Genomic DNA, 6,344 nt, shown 5'->3' with positions numbered 1-6,344 from the left:
ATACTTCAGAATGGGCCTTAGACAATGAAAGCAGCTCGGACTCTGTTTTCAGCCAGCGGAGTCTGACTAGAAATGCCGAGGGTGCCTAAATCTGAATGTCAGCAGTTGGCGTGGGCCAGACTGTGGTCTGGACCTGGAATATTTAAGTCCTATTTTCTCGGTTCCTACAAATGGAATGGGTCTCTAAAGGAGGCAGCTGAAGAAGCAGAAAGGTTCCAGTCATGGCTTTTAAATCAGTCTTGGTGGAAGCCTGTTCATCACAGAAAATAACCTCCTGAGGGCTCACTGGATTTTTGCATGACAACAGCTAGTTTAGTTCAGGTTTATCTGAAAAAAGTAAATAATACTAATTTACTTGACAGATTTCTACCCAGACTTCTCTTTTCTTTCCCTGCCATCCCATCAGGCCTCATTTGGCAGGCTGATGGGTGACAGGAGTGTCTTGCTGGCAAGAGCCAATCTGTGAGTTGTTGAAAGAGAAATCCAATTCCTAGCTTTTAGTGGGAACATTTCAGCCCTTCAGATGGAGTGCAGACCTTGTGCTGTGAATATGTGACCAGGGTTCTATGCCTGACTCTGCCACTGATTCACTGTGTGACACATTACAACCTTTCTGTGTGTCAGTGTCCCTTCTGTAAAATGGGAATATAAACCTGTCATTGTAACATGCTTTGAGATTCTTGGCAGAAAGATGCACTATAAGTGCAAAGTGTTCAGTGACAGCTCTCTGTTGTGCACTGAAAATATGTCCCTGGGTGTAATGTGTGAACGGCTCAGGGTTGGAAGTAGAGAGTGAGAAGAGACAGAGGTGCCCATGCTGCATAAAAGGTAACCCAGATTTCTTATATGTTACTGAACTGTAGAGTTTTCTCTGGGCTGGTTTGAGAATAAAGACAGAAAAGCTTGGGACAGATGAGAGATCTGTCCAACTGTCTCCAATAAAGCCTTTGCACAGAAGGCAAATAGCCTCTGACTGGGAATAAACCCTTTCCAAAGATGCTCAGATCTAAAACCAAAGAGCATTAGGCTGGAAAAATTAGTTGTTAATCTCACATTTCTGCAAAGAAACAAAGCAATTCCTGCTTTATTGCCCTGACAACATAATGGAGCCCCAGGGGCCCCTGACACAATCAGCCTGAGAGCTGCTAGCACTTATCAGAATTGACTTCAGTTAATCAAATGATTCTGTTAAAAATCCCATGTTCTGTGTTGGTTGCTGGCTGCTAGTGTGGGTCACTGCAAAAAAAACTTAGTTCACAGTCATTTTGTATGGATGGTTAAGGGAATTCATACCCCAGAGTTAATTTCTGTGGCCTGAAAATGGCCCTGTGGGCCTACATTGGGCAGGTGCTGGGATCAGTGATATCTAATGAGAGTAACATCAAATAAAAGAGAGAGAGATTTAGGTGCTGAATTCAGACCCTGGAGCTGGGGGGAAAAGTCTGATGGTGGGTCCCATAATACCAAGAGGGTGGCAAACAAAATGACCCTCTCTCTAGTTCCCCCGACTAAAATACTTCTTGAGGGAGTTGTAATGTGAATAAATAAGCACATGACTCTGCCCTTTGTGCACTGACAGATGCACAAAGGGCCGTGTCTTTCAGCATATGTCATGTCCAGGGTAGTGATCAGTCATGGGCTCTGACCCTAATATTGCAGATTTTTGGCACCAGCAGCATTTGTTTTGGGGCACCAGTTCTACAATTCTTCCTCAGCCCCAGTAAAGTAAAAGCCCTTTCCTAATGGCTACTCCGTCATGACTGGATTTAGAAATTGGCTGCAATAGTGAAATGGATAGAAGTGGGAAGACTTCTGACACAATGAGAGGGTCTGTCTAAAATATATGCCAGTAATTAATAGGATTAACTCCATGGACAAGTGTACTCTCCTTCCAGGAACTGCAGCAAGGTCAATCAAATCTGTCTTGGACACCTTATACCGTCACCTCAAACCTCCAACACATGGTCGGCACCCCTGACAACACAGTTCCCTCCACACTTTAAAATTAGCTCGCTCTCTGTTGCTACCCTTCCTGTGGCCATTTGAAGAGCTCCCTTACCCTACCCCTCTGGAGTGGAATGGGAGTTCCCAATAATTCAAGTATTTTGAAAACAGGTACTGAAAAAAATGACTGAAGAGATCATGGATCCTAAGGATTTGAGGTTGGGGTGCAGGCTTGAAGGCACACCACCAGCTTAGAGATTTGAGTAGGCAACTTCCACTCCTTTCAGGAGAGTATGCTAACCTCTGAGATATGGATAGTCTGATATGGGCCCCCTCAATCTCTCCTGTTGAAGCTGTTCCACTTTGGTTATCTACTTAAGATAGATAGAGCAAGCGTGCATGAATGACTGTGTAACCTGGTGATTAAGGTACCCAGGTGGGAGTGGGAGACCCAGCATCCAGTCTTCCTGCTCCAGTGACTCTTTATTTATATACAGTAGAACAGCTTCAGCAGGAGAGATTGAGGCCCTCCCTCCCCACATCAGAATATTCTCTAACTCAGTAGAGCGCATTGCTGAAAGATAGAGAGACCTGCTCAGATCCTTTCTCCCCATCAGGTGGAGGGGGAAAGTGAACCTGGGTCTCCCACATCCCATGTGAGTGATCTCACTCCTAGGCTAAAAGCTATAAGGTGGGTGATGGCACCATGTCCTCCTCCAGTCAGATTTGAATGGGATCCCAGAGGCAGTTCTGAGCACACCTACCAGATAAGACCCCATGGGTGAGATAGGCAGAGGAGTTCCTATCTTCCCTTTCATGGGTCACACTGGGGCTAGGTGGGAGATTAGGTGTCCAGACACCTAGACTGAGGCAGCAGTGTGCATGCCCAGAGACAGAAATTTACACACCTAAGGAGCTTTTACAGTGGAACTGTGGCTGTGGACTCCGATGGAGTGAGGTAAGGCGCCAGCAGGGTTAGGTGGCAATTGAGCAGAGGTTTGTGGATTGCAGTGGTGCCTAAAACTGGGACTTAGGGGCCTAAATACCTTTGTGGATCTGGGCCTCTGTCCCTTTGCAAATGTTGCAATGCCTTGTACTTCCACTTGCAGTTCCACCCTGCTCAATAGTAAAGGGTGAGCAATAGAGAAGGACCCAGTTAAGACCGATAAGTGGCCTTACGGAAAATCTGCTTCCATTTTCCTTAGCTGTGGAAGGAGTGGAGGACTGGACCATCCCTGAAAGCTTTCTAGTTTACTTCTGGAAGTAGATGTGATTTATGTCATTCATTTTACAGTATAGCATCCCAGATGGGTCTCACAGCAGAGAGATTACCCAGTGTGCCACTTGTACTGATATTATTTTTACCTTAAGTCTTACCCTTTGCTTTGTCTCCAAGAAGGGTGATATACATACAGACCAAACAAAAGAGAAGGTGGGAAATGCATAGGTTCTCTAGGGAGGAGCTGTATAGAAAACCCCTAGATAAATAGTCCCCTCTGCTCGGAGTGTGTGCCTAGTGCTTTCCAGGACTTGTGTGTTTATACTGATGAGATGTAGCTGATGTAATATTCACTTGAAGGCTAAATTATTACTAATTAACTTTAATTCAGTCAGCTAATCAATAGGACATCCCTCAGTTCTTCATCTATGCACAGACTTCACACAGCAAATCTGCTTGGCTACACTCTGCTTTCAGGTTCATTCCAAGGCAATTCCAAACCAAGACTCATCTTTTCTGTGCATCTGAAGTTTCTGTTTTACTCCAGAGGAAGGTGACTGGAATCTTGTTGCCTCCCTCCCATGCTTAGTCGTAATCCATGCTACCAAATGCTTTCTAGAGCAGAGGTTCTCAACCTTCTTCTTTCTGAGCACCCCCCTGGCAACATGCTATAAAAACTCCACAGCCCACCTGTGCCACAATAACTGGTTTTCTGCACATAAAAGCCAGGGCCAGAGTAAGGGGGTAGCAAGCAGAGCAATTGCCTGGGGCCACATGCTACTGGGCCCCCCACGAAGCTATATGGATCAGGCTTCAGCTTCAGCCCTGGGAGGCAAGGCTGAGGGAACCAGGCTTCAGCCCCATGCAGTGAGGCTCTGGCTTTCTGCCTTGGGCCCCAATGAGTCTAATGCTGGCCCTGCTTGGAGGTCCCCATGAAACCTGCTCGAGGCTCCCTAGTAGGCCCCGGACCCCTGGTTGAGAGCCACTGTTCTAGAGGCTCCAGTCTACATCTCTTCAAGTGTCCTGTGATCCTAGGCATGTGGTGAAACATCAAGCAGATCTGGGGGTGTTGTCTCTCAGTGGATTTAACTACCCAAACCCTATTTTAATAAAATTTGTGACCTGACGGGGAGGAAAGAACCAAAGAGTTGCATGTCCTGCAAGAAACAAAGTGGTTTTTTTTAAACCAATTAGAAAAAAGACAAAGCCAAAATCACACAAGGAATTATCTGTTGCACTGACTTTATGGATGACTTGTTCTTGTGCTATTTCTTCTATCCATAGGTAAAGACCTAGTTATTGTTAGCATTTATCAGGTACACCATTTTAGTGTAACTGTTTTAAAGTAGGATAGAGACCCTTTTTCATCTGAATCAGACAATAACTCATTGATTCCAAGAGGGCCTTTGTCCTGTTATTATTTAGTACACAATTTAATGTCATTAAACATCTTTGAGTGGACAGAATTGCTCTAAAAGCCTTAGCTCCAGAGCTCTAATATTAGTCTCTTGGCATCCATCCCTGTGTGTGAAAAGCAGTCAGTTTGTTTACCAGGAATTCAGACTCACATTACAGGGGGGAATTAGCGGCAAGCTATTAGTGTGATTCAAGCACTTAACAATTACTGATCATCTCCTCCTAGTCTGTGGGTAATGGAAGTGATCAGCTGCAAATGGAAAGGATGTGGGGCTATTTTCATGCAGGCACTGGGGACAAAGCACTGTACAGTGTGACCTCTGCTAACCCTGGGGTTTGCGAAAAACCCAAACAGCAAATCACTTCCTGGAGAAGAACTCATAACCTATAAGAAGAGTTTCCATTAGAGACAAAACTAAGCTCATACTCAACAGAGTCTATCAATTGAACAAAAGTTCCAGCCCTGAGTCCCAGAGGCAGAAGTAATTACCTACTGATTATATTTACCACTCTCTGCTTCTGCCTGGGAAGTAAGAGCAGGATAACACCTATTTGTTCCTCTGCAGAAATTTTGACTGGTCCCTTGGGAGTCCAGCTGTGGAGTTACCACTTTGGCCCAGATTCTTAAATTTATTTAGGTTCCTAATTTCCAAAGATTTCACTGGAAGTTTGGAGCCTAAATATTTTGAGAAGCTGGGCCTCTGTTCCTAGAGCAGTCACCTTCAAAGGGGTGTTCTCAGAATACATAGATTCTGCAGGGATTACTCTGAAAGATCCCTTCCTTTCTAGCAGCTTTGTAGTTGATTGTTGTTTTTAGGTTGTGCTAGTGAGGGGAGGCCCTTCATCTCTTCCCTGAATCTTAAAGCTGCAATGTTATCCCACCTGTCTCAAATTCTCTGACACTGTCAGCATGTTTCAAGTGTGGGGAGAGAACATAAAAATCAGGATTTATTGTCTGAACTGAACTTTAGCTTCAGTTGTTTTTTCACATCCATATGATGCTGATCTTGGCTGTTGTTTAAAGAGAAATTGCAGTCACGTATAGCTTGCGTTGGTACTCCTGTGTGATCAAATGGATTGAGCACAGGTTTAATAGTCTAGGGCTTCCAAATTGCAGGCCCATCTCTGGCACCATCTCACTGTATGGCTTATGTCTCTGTCTGTTTCCTCACCTTTAAAATTGGAATAACAACTCACCTAACTCACAGGGTGATTGTGAGGCGTACTGTTTGTGAAGAGAGAGATAAACAGTATTTATAAGTAAATATTAAATTAAACCACATTAAGGAATTTTTAAAGAGCTTTTAGAAATCTCTGGCACTGCTTCATCTCCATGACTGATGCTGGGGTGGCTGTCAGTGCTCTTGCCCTGAGACTTCCTGGCAGGAGATCCTGTCTGATGCTCTTCTGTTCTTTAGGTTCCTTTACCATGATCATCCCCATGGTACTTGAGTGGAGCAGGACATAGGGAATGAATGCAAAGGAAAGCAACAGTCTTTCAGAGTTGGAAGATAAAATGTTCTTTACTATAGATATTTTGGGTTTATCTTACATTTTAAAAAATTAATAGATTTTACATTATAACATCTTAGAAAGCTTCCTCCTTTCTCTGCATTTCGTGTAAGTCCTGTGCTAGGACTGGCAGAATAGAGAGTTTCTATTAAATTGTTTGTTATTCTTGCAATTATATTTAAGACACATTATGGTATCTTTAGTGATCTCTGTTGCACTGCCCTTTTCATTTAAGTAGTCACAGAGTTGTGAT

Source organism: Chelonia mydas, chromosome 8, assembly GCF_015237465.2.
Source record: "Chelonia mydas isolate rCheMyd1 chromosome 8, rCheMyd1.pri.v2, whole genome shotgun sequence".
Lineage (NCBI taxonomy): Eukaryota > Metazoa > Chordata > Testudines > Cheloniidae > Chelonia > Chelonia mydas.
Note: the sequence above shows the minus strand (reverse complement) of the source record.